The 16,854-nt window shown below is 38.3% G+C and overlaps 1 long non-coding RNA gene across 2 annotated transcripts; it reads left to right on the top strand.

Annotated features, from left to right (window-relative positions):
* Positions 1-900: 900 nt before the first annotated feature.
* LOC134639338 (uncharacterized) lies at positions 901-2,362 on the top strand. 2 transcript variants are annotated; one of them, XR_010095341.1, is made up of 4 exons: positions 901-1,054; positions 1,304-1,420; positions 1,525-1,626; positions 1,770-2,362. It is a non-coding gene; the product is annotated as an uncharacterized LOC134639338 (long non-coding RNA). The 2 variants fall into 2 exon arrangements; XR_010095342.1 differs by having other exon boundaries at positions 1,518-1,626.
* Positions 2,363-16,854: the final 14,492 nt, after the last annotated feature.

Raw genomic sequence — 16,854 nt, 5'->3', positions numbered from 1 at the left:
GTTGGATGATGATAAGACCGTGACACGGGATGCCACCTTTAGTCTTGTGATGAAGCAAAGCTCAGGACGAAGTGTGATTAAATGGTACCCACATGTGTGCTGCTGAGAAGGATGTACAGGGGCACCTGCAGCCAAATCCAAGCCTCCTCAGGTTAGTTGTAGTTGCAGAATGCTATAGGACTGAGACAGCTGAGGCATCAAATGTTTGATTAAACGGATGAAAAAGTTTCTTCCCTATAATTATCACTTTTTGACATCTTTAGCAACTTCAAGTCTGTCAGCGTGCTGAGGTCACAGAAACATGATAAGAAGCTTGACTTCAGAGTGTTGTTTACAGTTTTCTGTCATCATGATCTCCCCTGAAGTTTATCACTATTACCCAAGCAGTAAGTCCACAATACTGTAATGATGATTCTGACTTTGGTCACGGTTGCATAATATTTTAATAATATACAATTATTTTTTGTAATTCATATTTTTTCTGTTAATCAAAAATTTACTTTGTGAAATTTGTATTTGAGAATGCAGAATGTGACAATATATTTTTGTTCAATATTTAGTTTCTTTCAGTTGCAATTGTTAAATAATGTGTATATATATATATATATATATATATATATATATATATATATATATATATATATATATATATATATATATATATATAATGTTCTAATTTAGCAAACTAATTTATCAAATATATATATACATATATCTGTATTAGTTTTAATACATTAATTTGACACCTGTATTGAAAATACCATATTGTATTCATACAGAATCAGTTTGGTATCATTGTTTGTCTGTTCACTGATTGCTGAAAAGTTGAGCTCTAATGTTTCTTCACCCTTGTGTGTGTGATATGTGATTTCCTACATGCTGGCAGAGCAGAGCTTCAGTTTGTGCTCACAGATGGTGACGGTGTGGAGAGACGGTGGTGTTTCATCAGAAGCAGAAGAACTAGCAGAGTCACCAAGGGCACGAGTCCATCTCACCACCTTGACTTGCTGACTGATGCTCGTCTGCACTGCACAGAGGAAATCAACTGACCGAGGTTTGTCCAGTGACGTGTTATGAAATGTATATTTATTTTATGCTTAAAGATATGTTTTTCTTGACAGAGGCTCTGCAGAGGTTAGACAAAGCAGAGAAAACATGTGCTTTACATTTTACTGTGATTTACTGGGACATTTGTTGCCTGATGTTCAGCAGGAATGGAGTAATGGAATCAAAGGGAGATGTTTTTGATGTTTTTGAAATGTGAGTAAATCTTCGGTATTATTTATTTGCTTGGTTATTTTAGGAGTGTTTCTGGGTGAGGGAGAGAGGAGTCATCATCCAGGTAAAGTGACGTGGATCAGTGGACACACTTGTCTCCCCTTTAAAGGAGATAGAGAGACAATCCGAGTCATCCCTAAATGTTAGTGCTTTCAAATACACAAACATTTCTAAAGGACAAAAACGAACATCCAACTTTGACTGTAATACAATTAAATCTTTGCATGTGTGTTTTCAAGCTCTCAGATGGGCAGGATATCAGTCTTGGACTGTCTAACCTGCCGGAGCAGCACTGAATGACCACCACACATGAGCATGTTCCTGCAACATTCAGCAGCTTTGCTTTTGGTAAGTAGAGTTACCTAACATACAGTAACTATAAACACATGATATCCATTTCTAACGGCCTGGTTACTTCCTGTCAGTTTTTTTAGAAACCATGTGGTCACCTGACCTAACACTGTTTCTTCTTCTTCCCCTTAATGTTGAAGGGTCAAAGGTCAACCAGCTGGAGAGGAAACTACACCAGTGTACTGGCATGTTTCACCAACACGTGCCAGATGCTGTTCCTTCATGGTGACATCAACAGAGACAGCCCCGCCCACCTAATGATCTCGCCATTGATCATGATGATTATAGTGATGACAGCGAGCGGAACTAAGACTGTAAAAATCCACGACCAGAATGTTTATATGCTTTCTAATTATTAATGAATACTGAGAGCCTCTTTCTGTGTTTTGTCTGTTTTGTGTTGGTTTTTTTTACCTCATTTGTTACTAACAAAGTTCACCAAACTCACACAGTTTACATTCTGTATGTTTCCATCTTTACCAGCCACACTCTGCCTGCATTTAGAAAACAAACCTTAGAAATCGTCGTTTTTCTCTTTTGTAATTTTGTAATTCAGTGAATATACTGCGCTGCTTCCTTTTATTGCGTCACACATTGCTTTAAGTTTTTCAGTGTTCAGTTATTTTTTACTGCTGTTTGAATTCTCTGCATGTTTGACCCTGTAGACTGTTTAATGGACTGCTTGTCTTCCTGTTTGTAACCGCCGCCTGTTTTTGACTAAAGATTTGGATTTCTGACTTTAACACAGCCTCTGCGTGTCCTCCCTTTGTGTCCTCTTCCTCTGTGAATGTGTTGCATGTGTCACAGATTCATTTTATTAACAGCTTTCACACAGTGAATTGCATCAGCATTCATTCACAGCACATTTCAGAAGGATTCAGATTAATACAGTGATCTTACAGTCAGAATTATCCTGACAGACTCCAACTGTAAATTATCTTTCATCAGGTCAATTTTAAAGTTCAGTATTTCAAAGCAGGCATTATGAAGAATCATACTGGCATTAGGACTGTAACAATATGTACTAACAAAGTCAAAGTTTTTTATTATGCTAGAATATTGGAAGACAATCAACTTTTAGTGTTTTCTGCATATTAATTATACTGACACAGAGACAGTGACCCTAACTGTACAGAAGTACTAAACAACTGACAAACATTATTGGCCTGAGCCGTCATGCACAGTGAGTCTGATCCTGTGCTGTGAGAGTCTGGCAAGCAAGTTTCTGGTCAATAATATCACAATGTTGATCTTTTTTTCAATATTCCTTCTCTTTTACAACATAAATTGTGATCAAAGCTACTTATGTTCACAGCATGTAATAATAGTGACAGTCCAGGGCATTGTGGTCTGTTGAGCTAGGGTTAGGGTTAGCAATTCAGACATATGTAATCAATCTTTTGCTGGATATAAAAAACACCTAGGAATTCATATTATAATTTGATTTTCATGAAATATTCATATTTAGTATCAGTCATTTTATATTATAACCACGTATCCACCCAGGCTCATGGTGGGGCAGGGCTCTGTCCTGGGATGCTTGAGTGAAAGGTAATGTACAGCCTGACCAGGTGTCCAGTCTGTCAGAAATGCTTTCAATATTTGGTTCTAAAACATGAGTGAAAACAAAAATCCAACTAGGATTTTTGCACATGATGGATGAAGTCTGTCTTTGACTGTATTGTCCAGCTGATCCATCAAACCCCCAGCAGGTGAACCTTATCATGACATAACACAGTAACAATGTAAAAAATTAAACAGCAACAGTCTAAATGTAAAGTGCATTCTAAACTCCTCTTCAATAAATTATTTGAAGTGAGTCCTTCAGGACTGTAAAACGTGAACTACAGAACCCAGAGTCTTCATCATTAAATCTCTGGTTGCTTCATTTTTCTATCCTATATCAGACACTTTAAAGGTTTTAGTAAAGTTGCATTCTCATGGTGAGGCAAAGTGCTTTATGTGTGTGTGCGTGTGTGTCATGAACGGCTGTAAAAGCCCTTTAATTACAGAACAAAGCGGGTTTGAGTTCGAGTTACGGCAGACTGCCGCTACTTCTAAACGGAACGCAGGCTTCCTACGGCGGACAGCTAACAACAGGAATCGGACGCGCGGTCCACTCTAGTCCACAGCAACCACCATAGCAACAGCCTAGCATGACTTTAAAAACATATTCTGTATATATGTCTATAACTGTCTATAACTATCAAAAACGTGAAATGATTTGTAAAGCATGAAAGTGTTACAGCTGCAGAGCGCTATGGCGGTATCTTTGGAAGCTGTTTGCATAGCTAATAATATACGATGTAACCATGGAGACAGTCAGTCACGTGAGCTAGCGGTGCACGTTTACTACAGTGATTAAGGTGATTGTGTGCACAGCGTCCACACGCTGCACAGGGTAAAGACATTACTTCAGTATTGTTTTATATTTATATATATTTGCCTTGTGTTGACCATCACCTCAGGTTCACCATTACAGTTTCAGCATACAGATGCACACTGTCTAAATGTGAACACATTAAAAAAAATCATGTCTCATAAATAAGCACAGCTGTTCATGTTTGTCATTATAGTTTTATTTGTAAGAAAATTGTGAACTTCAAATTGTTTATCAAGTCAAAGAACATTTGACAAGTCTGAGTCATTCCTTTGCCCTATGAGAGCTGGAATAAATATATATCCTGACAATTACAGTTGAAACAGTAGAGACAGGTAGAAATGGGATCAGATTAATCTTTGCTTAGTCAGATACCTCCTGTGTTCAGTCCATCATATTAAAAAACAAACAATAGCACCAATTTCCAAATTGTAGTCAAGCAGCCCAGTCTCATAAATAGGTAACAGAAATGTCTCTAATGTAGACGTGTACAGTCTAGTGTAAGCATTAAAAGACCATAAAGGAAACACTACTATTTATGTGAAACTAATTGTAATAAAATATGAGCAGGTGCTTTATAGATTTAAAAGAAAGAATCTGAAAACAAGACTTTTTTGGTCTAAGTGGTCAAAGTAGAAAACAGAACTGATGTTCAAGAACAAACCGTAGCTGCACTGATATTACACATCTCCATTGTTGTGGTGAACAGACATGTTGCTTTTAAAACCACATGCAGTATGTGACCATGACTGTCCACTGAGACCATGAACGCCACTTCGCTGAAGTCTTCTTCTTCTTCTTTTTCTTCTTCTTGCCATCAAAATGGAAGCAGAAAGAGCACGAGCTGCTTTGATCTACTGAAAGGAAAAATAACATATGAGCTGAAACCATTAAGATAGAAACAATCGTTCAATGCAGTGTCTCACGTAGCTTAGACTGTTACAACTGTTGATACAAGCTCAGTACAGTTAACACAGTGTCAGGGAACTCCAGTGTGGGAACTAGTGGCTTTAGGTTTGTAGTCATTTAACTTTCATACATTTATTCATTTAATTCAGGAGGAAGAAATGTTAGGTTGGTGCAGGCTGGTTACATGCATTTGGTCCCATGCTGTCTTTAACCAAATGACTTGGTTCACTTTATGGCTGGGCTGTATGTGGGCTTATATAATGTTATTTGGGCAGGAGTACCTGTCCTCTATTAGGCTTAGAACGTTTCTCCATAAGCAGAGCTTCTAACTCTTATAGCTTTTAGCACATCTGTATCTGTGCAGGCTGACAGGTTTTTGGTGGCTCTTTTTACCCCTACTGGTTGTGAGTGTGTAAATAGCCCCACTAGTTCTTTTGGGTTGCAGTTAACTTGGGAGAAAGGGGTGGGTCTCCCAGGACTAGATAAATAAAAATGATCTGCGATACATAAATTTCATAATGCATGAATATATCTCTATCAATTAAACCTGGCCTGAGGGCTGCCATTTTTTACATTCAGTTCTTTCTCTTAGAAATGCTGGATCTAAATAATGAATGTGTTACAGTCAAACTGACACTGGTCAGTGTAAATGGCTCATTGGGACATAGAAACCTTTAAATTAAATACCATCACCTGATATCGAGTGTCAAACAATATCAAAGCTGTAAAAGCTGTTTACAGTCAGAATTTATAAAACTATGATTGTAAATAAATTCAAACAAGGGAGCTTTTCTCTTTGTGCTGAATATCAACACTGTGACCTCTTAGACTGTAAGCTTTACATCAGCACAGTTGTAGAAGCCGTCACTCCAAATGTCTTTTGATAACAAGAAAAAAATACCTTGTCAGTACACGACCTGAAGTTCTTCTCCAAAGATCTTCTGCCATCGGCTTTGTCTGCTGGTTTGAAGACAATAAACCACAAAAAAGATGATTTAGTCACTTTGTCTGCATCATGCAGCTCGAATGTGTCGTGCAACGATGTTAAATAGCCGTCGTTATCCCTCTGCTGTGTCTGTAGGATTGTACTGTACAGCATCTCATTGATATGTGAGGAATGCTAATGTAACACGATAACAGACGTCTGGACTTACATCATTAAAATATAACGGGCAGGAAATATTTAGATATTTAGGTTTCTAAATATAATAATAGGTTTCTTTACTGAACATATCCAGCTGCAGCTCCACTGTGATCCTGAACTGGATAAGCACTTAAGAAAATGTGTCAATAAATGCACATACATCAGCTTACTATATTTATCCAAACAGACGGGACTTCACTGAGTTAGAGACTTTAACAGTCTCTTCTATGTAAGAATGTCTCGTGCTGATGGACCTGCAAACTTGACAACAAAGGTTTTTCAGACTACATGTAGCTGTCCTCTATGTCAGCTAACACATTTACATTCATGTCACACTTATTTCTGCTTTCCCATTTTTATCATTATTACTTACATTTTGATTGGATACCTTGAGTTTGTAAATGATCAGATTACATAACTGGAATACAATTCAATATAATTCATGTATCCAATTCAAGGTCGCGGGAGGATGAAGCCTATCCCAGCTGATACAGGACAAAGACAGGCTGCCAGTTATCGCAGGGCTAAGACAATACGTGTAACAGAAAATCCACTTAAATGTTTGATATTTCTAATAATAATTATAATTATGACTATTATTTGAAATATTATTTAAAGGTTTCTCTATAAATACATTTTGATTTTTTTATAACCCCTAGAATATAAACCTGAGCTGTTTCAGATTCTGACCTCTGACCTCAGTGACCAGGCTGTGTCCTCACTGCAGCTCCCTCTTGGAAGTACGTCTGCTTCTTGTCTTCCCCCAGTGATGACCACCTGCCCTTAATATCACGTACTGTACCTGAGGAACAAAAAAGGACAAACACTTGCCTTCATTTAAGAAGTACATTCATACAGAGATAATCTATGGAAACACACTAGTTCACCCTTTGGGAGGAATCAGTTCCTGTGAAACATTTCTGTAAATCAACATCGTGGAGAATGAAATGAGTTCTTCAGGTGACTCAGCAGTCCCACACTGACAAATGAAACTTCTGTGGAAGAAGAATCTGGATTTTTTTGATTTCCAATCAGGTTAAACTATTAAGGATTAAGCAACAGTGCTCATCTTTGCTCTTCTGAAATCTGTGTTAAACAACAACTAACATAAATTAGTAACAAAAATACAGCTGAGTAGAGGCTTTACAAACCACCAGCAGCCATAACGCTAAATTTTAATCTTCAAATGTTTCTGAGCCGTCTTCAACCTGCTTTTAACACAGAAAAGTCCCACAGTCAATGCAGCCGGACTCAATCCTAGATGTTCAGCACACACAGAGACACAGAGGGACTGTTTAAAGTTTAGTGTTAACCTGAGTCACTGATCATTTACAGTATTACAGAGTCTGGCAGTCTTTGCATGATGTCCACGTCACTGTAAGTTTCTAGCTGACTCTCAGGTGTGACAGGTGTGCCAGCAGGAAAGAGTCATAATAACCTGCATCCTGAGGTTTGTCATGCAGGATTAAAAGAGCCAGGCTTTGTTCACACAGCTAGGATTGTATTTTACACTGACCCTGGGTCAGTATAAGTATCATACAGTTTAAACGAAGCACTGAAACTTGCACATATTTATTACAGATGCATTGAAGCTAATCGAGATATTTACTGTCAATCTGTGGCTGCGATTAATCGTTTTACTGGAAACTTTATTAACTAGTAACTTCATCAGTCATGACAGAAGCTAATATTTCTGTCCCAAAATCGTTTACACAGTAACAGCTTTACTACAATATAAGCTAACGTTTACACCGTAGCTTTAAGCTAGCACCATAAAGACGGTAAAACACGTAATAATATCTACAAATGCATCTTAAAGCTGTTATATCAGCACTCGGTGTATTACTAACATAACCACATTAACATTATTGACACTCGCTGACTTTTAATAGTCCTTCTATAAATGCTGTCCGTTTAAATGGTCTTACCTGTAACACTGCTGTATCCACCGGATTCCAGCCAGAGTGGATTCTGGAGTCTTCCACGCTCCTGTCAGTGATCCTCCATCTGGATGGATGATAACAAGCTTCTGAACAATCTAGCAGGTGGATGGCCCATATCTATGGGACTGATTTCTGCTAATAACGCCCATTGTATGGACTGATAACAGCCGAAGCGGGTGAATAAAGTCACCCGGTCGCTAGCTGTGCCATTACCCAGCATACACCTCTCCCTCCATAAATGCAAAAGTAATGGCCTATAATTAATTTATCTGCTGTATCTGCTGTTTCTCAGGTAGTTGTTTACATTATATAATATATTGTGTTCAGTACACGTCACTACAATGTGATTTCGGAAATATATAAATATACGGACAACAGGCTCTTCCGCGGAAATCTCTTGTCGTCGATAAACAACGATTAGGGAGCAGCATAGTATTCAATAGGAGGACCCCGCACGTCAATTCTCGACGCCAGGGGGGTACCCTTCGCGTCGATAAGTGAAGCAGAGGGAGCCTGACCATGCGTCACACATTTGACGAGTTGGGAGTGAGAACGTGTTGGCAGTTCAGCAAAGTCCGCTGACTTGGTTCAACATTACTTGGCAACAGGGAAAGTGAGGCAGGTTGCACTGGTGCATTTGTGACAGCTTCACTTGAAATGCCTTCATCATACATGCCATGTCCATGAACTGACAGATTTCCTTGCTGAGCTCAAAAACTCTATTGAGAATTTTTATCCCAACTCAGCCAACGGACCTCTGTATGATAAGGAATGTCGGCAAACTCTGAATCTATTTCCCACATAAAAGTCTGAAATTGACGGTGATTTAAACTTTTAGCTCAGATAAAATTTACGGTCTGCGTTACGGTGATCATTACATGCTCCATTTTTAGGACTTTACCACACAGCCTTTCCTGGTGTATGATGCAGTGATATGCTGATAACTCACCGGTACAGTTCTCCTCCTGCATCTTTACTCGCATCCTGCTGACTAGTCCGCTTTTTTCACCGCACAACACCGGCGCTCCATCTGTTGTAAGTCCAACAAGTTTGTCCCAGGGCAGTTTCACGTCGGTTACACTTTCTTTTCCTGTCGTTGTCCCGTGCATCGATTTAATGTTCAATATTTCCTCTCCATGGATGAAGATGGCCAGCTGTGCAATGTCCATCATGTCTGTACTTTCATCCACAGCAATAGAGTATGCAATAAAGTTTTTGCTTCTTTCACACAACTGTGTTCTTAAATCAGTGGCCATCTCACAAACCCGATCAGCAATCGTATTTCTCCTCAGGCTCACATTTGCCAAAATCTGCGTTTTTTCTGGACACAAGACGTCGCACAGCTTCATCATGCAGCTCTTCAGAGTGGTACCGGGCTGATTTGGCTGTCTCCTCTGCTAAAATAAAACTTGCTTTCACGACAGCTTCACTTTGTGATTTTGCTCTGGTGAAAAAAGTCTGCTGAAATGTCAGATTCTACTTTAGCTCTTCTACTTTCTGTAGTTTCTGCTCTGCATTTAGCTTTTTCAGCTTACGTTTTGTCTCGTAGTGCCGTCTTGAATTAAAATCCTTAATTACAGCCACATTAGCTCCACTAATAAGACACACGGGTTTACCGGCAATGTCTGTAAACATATATTCAGTCACCCACTGGCGCTGAAAGGCTCTGCTTTCAGAATCAACTTTTCTCTCCACCATTGTGAGCGGCTAGCTTCGCAGAAGTTTGACTTGATTGATGCGGGAATGTTCCCAGTTAGCCTAGCGTTCAGCATGGAGGCTGCAGCGCAGCATTATGGGATCTGTAGTTTGTTTATTATTAGCGCCTCACATCGCCGGGCCATGCATAACAATAATAATACATCTATATAAAATGATCTCGCGGGCCAGATATAAATGTACGCCGGGCCGGATGTGGCCCGCGGGCCATGACTTTGACACATGTGCTATAGCGCAACACGTGACAGGATTGAAACTTCCACAACAGCTTTTGTGCATCTTGCTCCATGCAGGAGGATGCAGTGAAAGAAAGTTAGCACAGGCAGCTCTATGGTGCATTCACGGTACATGGGAAAACTCAAACCTCAAGAAAACGTAAAACTTAAAATAAAATTCAAATAAACTACCATTGGGAATAAAATAACCATGGATTACACTGTGGATTGTTTTCTCTTCACACAGAGAAAATGGCACTCCATTTGGTCCAGTGTGTGTCATGTTCAGTTTGCATATTGGTCAGAGAGTATCAAAGGAATTTAGAAGAAGTGTGTCCATTGAGTTTGTTATTGATTTTCAAGAACAGGAGAAAAGAGCAACAATTGAGAATGTATAATGACTGAATGTATAATGAAACTCATTATGCATGCTTTTGTGCTTGTGTCTATGTGTGCCTGTTTGTCAATGTCTATGTGTCAGGTCAGGTGTTAGACTCTGCCTCTCTTAGAACATCTCAGGCTCCCCCAGGTGTAGGGGCCAATTTCTCTCCACCACACTCCCTGCGAGTGTCTGGTGCCCACACCTGTTGGTGCACTGGTGGTTCTCTGTGTCTGGGGCTGGGTGCTCAGGTGTGTAGTTTGGGGTGTTTGCTTGGGGTGGTGGGCCCTCATGTCTCGGGTCTCTGGGCCCGGGGCTTTGTCTGCTCTCGCTTAGCCAGCTGCTTTTTTCACCTTTTCATTAAGGTTTATAAAAGCTTTGTTAGAATTGGGTAAAACTATAAGACTGCAACAAAAAATGAATTTGTGAAGATAAATTATGGCAAAAAGCACAATGTCTTAATAGTTACTGAGAATAATTGTAGATGCAGTATTTTTACCAGAAGATGGCAAATTACTATAGGCATTATTTAACACTCCGTTTTTGTCATTAGTAATTACAAACAGATTTTATGTGTAAATTTAAGTCCTGTGGAACACAGAGAGACTACATTATATTGTAGCAATAGACACTAAAATAAAATCATGATTTGCACGTTTTTGGTTTTAATGGTCTTAATCTTGTATGTTTTTTAATACTCATTAATATGTATCACTGCGAACTGTAAACTGGGTTTAAGCCACACCGTGGCCACAAAATATAGTAAATACCACCATCTAATGGTGTAGCATGAAAAGTGAAACTAGGATCATGAAAATAGCAAACACAAAATAATCTTCTTTAAAGGTATTTTATGTTACATTTGGTTCAGAACTGGAACAAGAAAGTAGATACTAAACTATGTCAGTTTATTTTGCCCAGAATCTTTTCAAGCATCATATAAAATGCTTTATTATAATTATTAATGTAAAACTTTATTATTATTTTTCTATTTAACCTTTATTTAACCAGGAAGATCCAATTGAGATTAAAAGCCTCTTTTTCAAGGGAGATCTGGCCAAGATAGGCAGCAGCAAGTGCCTCACAGTTACAAAAATTACATAATTAAACACACATGCAAAAATAAATAAAAAATAAAACAAAAAAATAAAATTCAAATAAAATGAAATAAAAATGACAAACAAACTAATTAAATCAGTTGTATGTTATGGACTTGGCCTCAAGGATTCTTAGTTTTGATTTAAAAGCACTAAATGAAATGAATTCAGTCATTTTCCAATAGTTCCGCAGTTCGTTCCAAACCAAGGGTGCTAAATGGACAAAAGCTCTTTTGCCAAGTTCAGTTCGGGCAAATGGAACAGAAAGCAACAAGTAACCTTGCAGACGAAGAGAATAACAACCAGCAGGTTTCATTGCAAGCAGGGAACATATACAGGAAGGCAGCAATCCAAGTATTGCCTTATATATAAAACTGTATAAATGAGAGTTCCTCCGACTGGCCAAAGCAGGCCATCCTACCTGAGAGTATAACTCACAGTGGTGAAACTGAAATTTATGGTTTGTGATGAACCTCAGAGAAACATGATACACAGTATCAATCATTGGAAGACATTGAGCAGAATCATTCATATACAGAACATCTCCATAATCCAGCACAGGTAAAAATGTTGCAGCAACATGCATTAAAAGAAAAACACAACTTACTTTTGAAAATAAAAACTCATGTATTTATCATGTATTTATTCTTGCTACAGGGGGATTTTGGAGGTCCGCTGCTGTGCAATGGTGCGCTGGTTGGGGTCACTTCATTTGGACCAAGGAATTGCAGCTCCAAATATCCCGGAGTCTTCTCATTTTTCTCAGTGAAACAACTCTACTGAATCAAAAATACAGTGAAGTTTTCTGAAATGTGATGAATCCACAAGCATTAATCTATCTAAGCCGAGCAAGAAGGGAATCTTTTGAGGATGCTTTCTTGTTTCGGCTCCCAACTGGCTCTTCAGGTTGTTTTGTTGCTTTAATTAATTTATTATTAACAACAATATAAAATTATGCACAAAAGGAATGACTAATGTAAAAAAAACAAAAAAAACACGTGGTTTTATTTATATGTTTATATATAAATATATACGGTGGCCCCTAGAGACAAAGCACGTACAAACTCCAAAACATATTTCTAGCGTTAACTGAACTTCCAAAACAGAGCTACCTAGATCACTTAAATTACACAATTGAAAGCATATGTGTATTGTTTGTGTATTTATACACAAGTACTCATATATATTCAAATACTTTTAAAAAATGTTCATTTACCTGTTACTACCACACACCAAATCCGGTCGTTGGTACTTCCTGGCTTGTGTAGCCACTAGGTAACAAAAGCTCAACACTCCCCCTAGCATCCTGGAGCACTTCTGTTGTGTTTTGTATGTGCTTCGGAGTTTGTACGTGCTTCGGAGTTTGTATGTGCTTTGGAGTTTGTACGTGCTTTGTCTCTAGGGGCCACCGTAAATATACTTTTATTTATTCACTCCACATAAAATGTAATAATAAATCATATAATACAAAAACCAACTATTTACATTTCAACTTTTAACTATTTAATTTTTCAGCTTTTTCCTTTTAAAGAAATTAAAAATGAAACAACACAAAACACTGCAAACCACAACACAATTAAGTATAAATTAAAATATGAAAACAAAAAGAAGATGTACATTCTCTGTCATATGGGCCTGCATGAATAAACCTTCTGAATCCTTTATCATCCGCAACTGAAAATAGTTGTGGATGATTACTATACCTTTCTAATGTGATGTTGTTGCCCCTGGCTCTCTTTCTCTCTCTTTCCCTCAGGCTCTGTTCCTGTGCTACTGCGAGTGTAACTACCGCTCCTCCCCCCTCTTCCCAGCGCAAAGCACAAGGCTCGCGTGCGGAGTGAAGCGGAAAAAAAGTGCGAGAGAGAGGGCGAGAGAAAGAAAAAAAAAAAACCCCACAGAGCCGGCTCCCGTCGTTCACTTCAAAGGTCCGGCTCTAAGAGCTGTTTCGTTCAATAGACCTGTAAACATTTTTTGACTACGATAAATTCCTAAGCACGCTAAGTATGCTATTTTGTTTATTTCATCTCTCATTCTATTTGTGATTGCCCTCCACCCCCCAAAAAATAAATAACATAATTTCTGCTTTTTCTATTTTATTAATAGAAAAAAACTACTAAAAAAAATCTTTGAGCACTGTGATTTATATTAAGTAAGTAAGTAAAATGTATTTATATAGTGCTTTTCACAGATAAAAATCACAAAGTGCTTTACAACACAGGAAATGGGAATATAAAAACAATATAACAGTAAATAAAACAATGTAAAACAATAAAACTATAACACAGCATAAGAAGAAATTAATCAAATGCTTTTCTAAATAAAAATGTCTTCAGCTGTTTCTTAAAAGAATCAATGGAGTCCATGCAGCGAAGAGACAGTGGGAGAGAATTCCACAACCGTGGTGCCACAGTCTGAAAGGCCCGATCACCACGAGTTTTAAAGCGAGTGCGCGGTACCACCAGCAGTCTCTGATCTAGTGACCTTAAAGCCCGAGAAGATGTATGTGGTTTCAGCAGGTCAGATAAATATTGAGGAGCCTGACCATGTAGGGCCCTAAATGTTAGAACTAAAATTTTAAAATGAAACCTAAAATTTACAGGCAACCAGTGAAGGGAGGCCAAGACTGGAGTGATATGCGATCTTCTCTTGGTGCCTGTTAAGAGTCGTGCTGCAGCATTCTGCACAGTCTGAAGACGATTTAAGGCTAATTTGTTAAAACAAGTAAAAAGGCCATTACAATAGTCTAAACGAGAAGAAATAAAAGCATGAATAATCATCTCAAGTTCAGGCTTGGATACCATTAGTCTGAGTTTAGAAATATTCCGTAAATGATAAAAGCAGTTTCGGACCAGCTGCTTAGAATGCTGCTCGAGCGACATTGAGCTGTCAAATATGACACCGAGATTTCTAAGGCTTGATTTTACATAAGGTTCTAAGAAGCTGATATGCTGTCTAATTTCCGGGACCATGTGGTCTGGAGCAATAATTAGAGTTTCTGTTTTATCAGAGTTTAGTTGGAGAAAATTGTCATATAACCATTTGTTAATTTCTGTCAGGCAATTACTTAAATTAGACAATTTATAAAACTCAGACATTTTGAAGGAACAGTATAGTTGGATGTCGTCAGCATAGAGATGATAGGAGATATATTTATAGCGCTTAATAATTTGGCCTAGGGGAAATACATAAAGTAAAAAGAGAATTGGACCCAGGACAGATCCCTGAGGTACCCCACACGGCAAAACTGTTGATTCTGATGTGACATGATTCATGCAAACAGTAAAAGATCTCTCAGACAGATATGATATAAACCATTTTAAAACAACACCAGTAATCCCAAACAAGTTCTCGAGTCTGTTTATCATGATACTGTGATCTACAGTGTCAAAAGCAGAGCTGAGATCCAACAGGACCAGCACTGTGTATTCTCCAGAGTCTGCTGCCATCAAGATATCACTAGATACTCTAAGTAAGGCCGTTTCGGTGGAATGCAATTTACGAAAACCAGACTGGAAAGTGTCCATAACAGCATTTTTATCCAGGAAATAGTTAAGTTGTTCTAGTACTACTTTTTCTAAAATTTTCGATATAAAAGGCAATTTGGATATTGGCCTATAACTGTTAGGAAGAGATGGATCCAGCTGGGGTTTCTTTAATATTGGCTCAACAATAGCTTGTTTAAAGAAGCTGGGGACTGAGCCAGTATGAAGAGAAGTATTTATCATTTCCACAATACAGGGGCCAACTGAATCAAACACACTAGTGAAAAATGAAGATGGAAGGACATCAAGGGGGCTTGAAGTCTGTTTTATATGACAAAGCCGCCCTCTGATGTCTTGTAATGTAACAGGAGTAAAAGAGGACCAGGTATCAGAGGAGAGCAAGTTGAAAGTTTGATATTGAGAAGATGGAGAGATATTAGACCTGATGGCAATGACCTTATTTCTGAAATAGTTCATAAACTCATTGCATTCGGACATTGAGTGAACTGGTGCACAAGGAGCATCAGGAGAAACAATACTTTTAATTGTTTTAAACAAGAATTTAGGATCTTTCTTTTTTGAAGCTATGAGGTGTGAAAAATACTCTGTTCTAGCATTTTTCCACATGTCATTTAGCAAGAGGATAGATTCTTTAAGGTGTAACTTATAAACCTCAAGCTTGGAAGCCTTCCACAAACGTTCTAGCTTGCGACAGTATCTCCTGAAATTACGAATGTTTTCATTTAACCAAGGACGAGATTTCAAACATAGGACAGTACTTTTTTTCAGAGGTGCCACTATGTCTAAAATAGAATTACACTGGTTATTAAAGGATGAGACAAGAGAGTCCAAATCATTGTAAGTCATTTCAGCGTCGAACATGGCAGAGAACCTTTTGCTGGCGTTCTGGTTTATGATTCGCCTTTCAATCGTTATTTTGGGAGCCGGGGGATCCAAATAAAATGACAAGTTAAAATATATGCAGCTATGGTCACTCACATGGACATTTTCCACACGAATGTCATTTATATTTAAACCCAATGAGAAAACAAGGTCCAATGTGTGACCCTTTACATGTGTAGGGCCAGAAACATGCTGCATAAAATTAAAAGACTCTGTGATAGTCATGAAGTCAGCAGCCATATTACAGGATGCATCATCGATATGAAGGTTAAAATCTCCCAACATTACCACCTTCTCTAATTTAATAATGGATGATAGGAGGTCGTTAAATTCAGTTAAAAAGACTCCGGCAGGGCCAGGAGGTCGGTAGATTAAAATACAATAAAAGGTGTGCAAAGAGCCGACCTTGATCATCTGAAGTTCAAATGAGGTAAAAGAATCCGAGTTCTTCAGTCTGCATGTGAATCTGTCCTGGTGCACAACAGCGAGACCTCCACCACGTCCCGAAAGACGTGGAGTTCCGATGACGGAGCAGCCAGTCGAACAAATTTCATTCAGATGTATATAATCCATGTTTTGTTGCCACGTCTCAGTTAAACACAAGAAGTTGAGAGACCATTAAAGCTAGAAGCATCAATAAAAAAGACATGTTTCCTTCTCTCTTTCTTTCACTGTTTGTACTGCAATTCTTTGAAAGTGTCATCTTTAGTATAGCTTATGAATAGCTTATAGCATATCTTTATGCGTAATTATAAGCAGTGGAAAAGTGGTAATTACAGAATGACTTTGATGCCCAAGATACTTAATATCTTTGATTTTCATTCTTTCAATGATTTTTTCTTTCTTCAAGAAAAAAAGGGTAATGCTGTAGTTAGCACTGCTGCCTCACAGCAAGAAGGTCCTGGATTTGAATCCACCATCTTGCCACGGTCTTTCTGTGTGGGGTTTGCATGCTCTCCCTGTGTTTGCATGAGTTCTCTCCAGCTACTCAGGTTGCTCCCACAGTCCAAAGACATGCAGTTAACTGGTGATTCTAAATTAAGAGGGAGCTGTTGTC

This window comes from Pelmatolapia mariae, linkage group LG12 (assembly GCF_036321145.2).
Source record: "Pelmatolapia mariae isolate MD_Pm_ZW linkage group LG12, Pm_UMD_F_2, whole genome shotgun sequence".
In the NCBI taxonomy this organism is placed as follows: domain Eukaryota; kingdom Metazoa; phylum Chordata; class Actinopteri; order Cichliformes; family Cichlidae; genus Pelmatolapia; species Pelmatolapia mariae.
The sequence above is the reverse complement of the archived record's forward strand: the minus strand, read 5'-3'. Positions and strand labels throughout refer to the sequence as shown.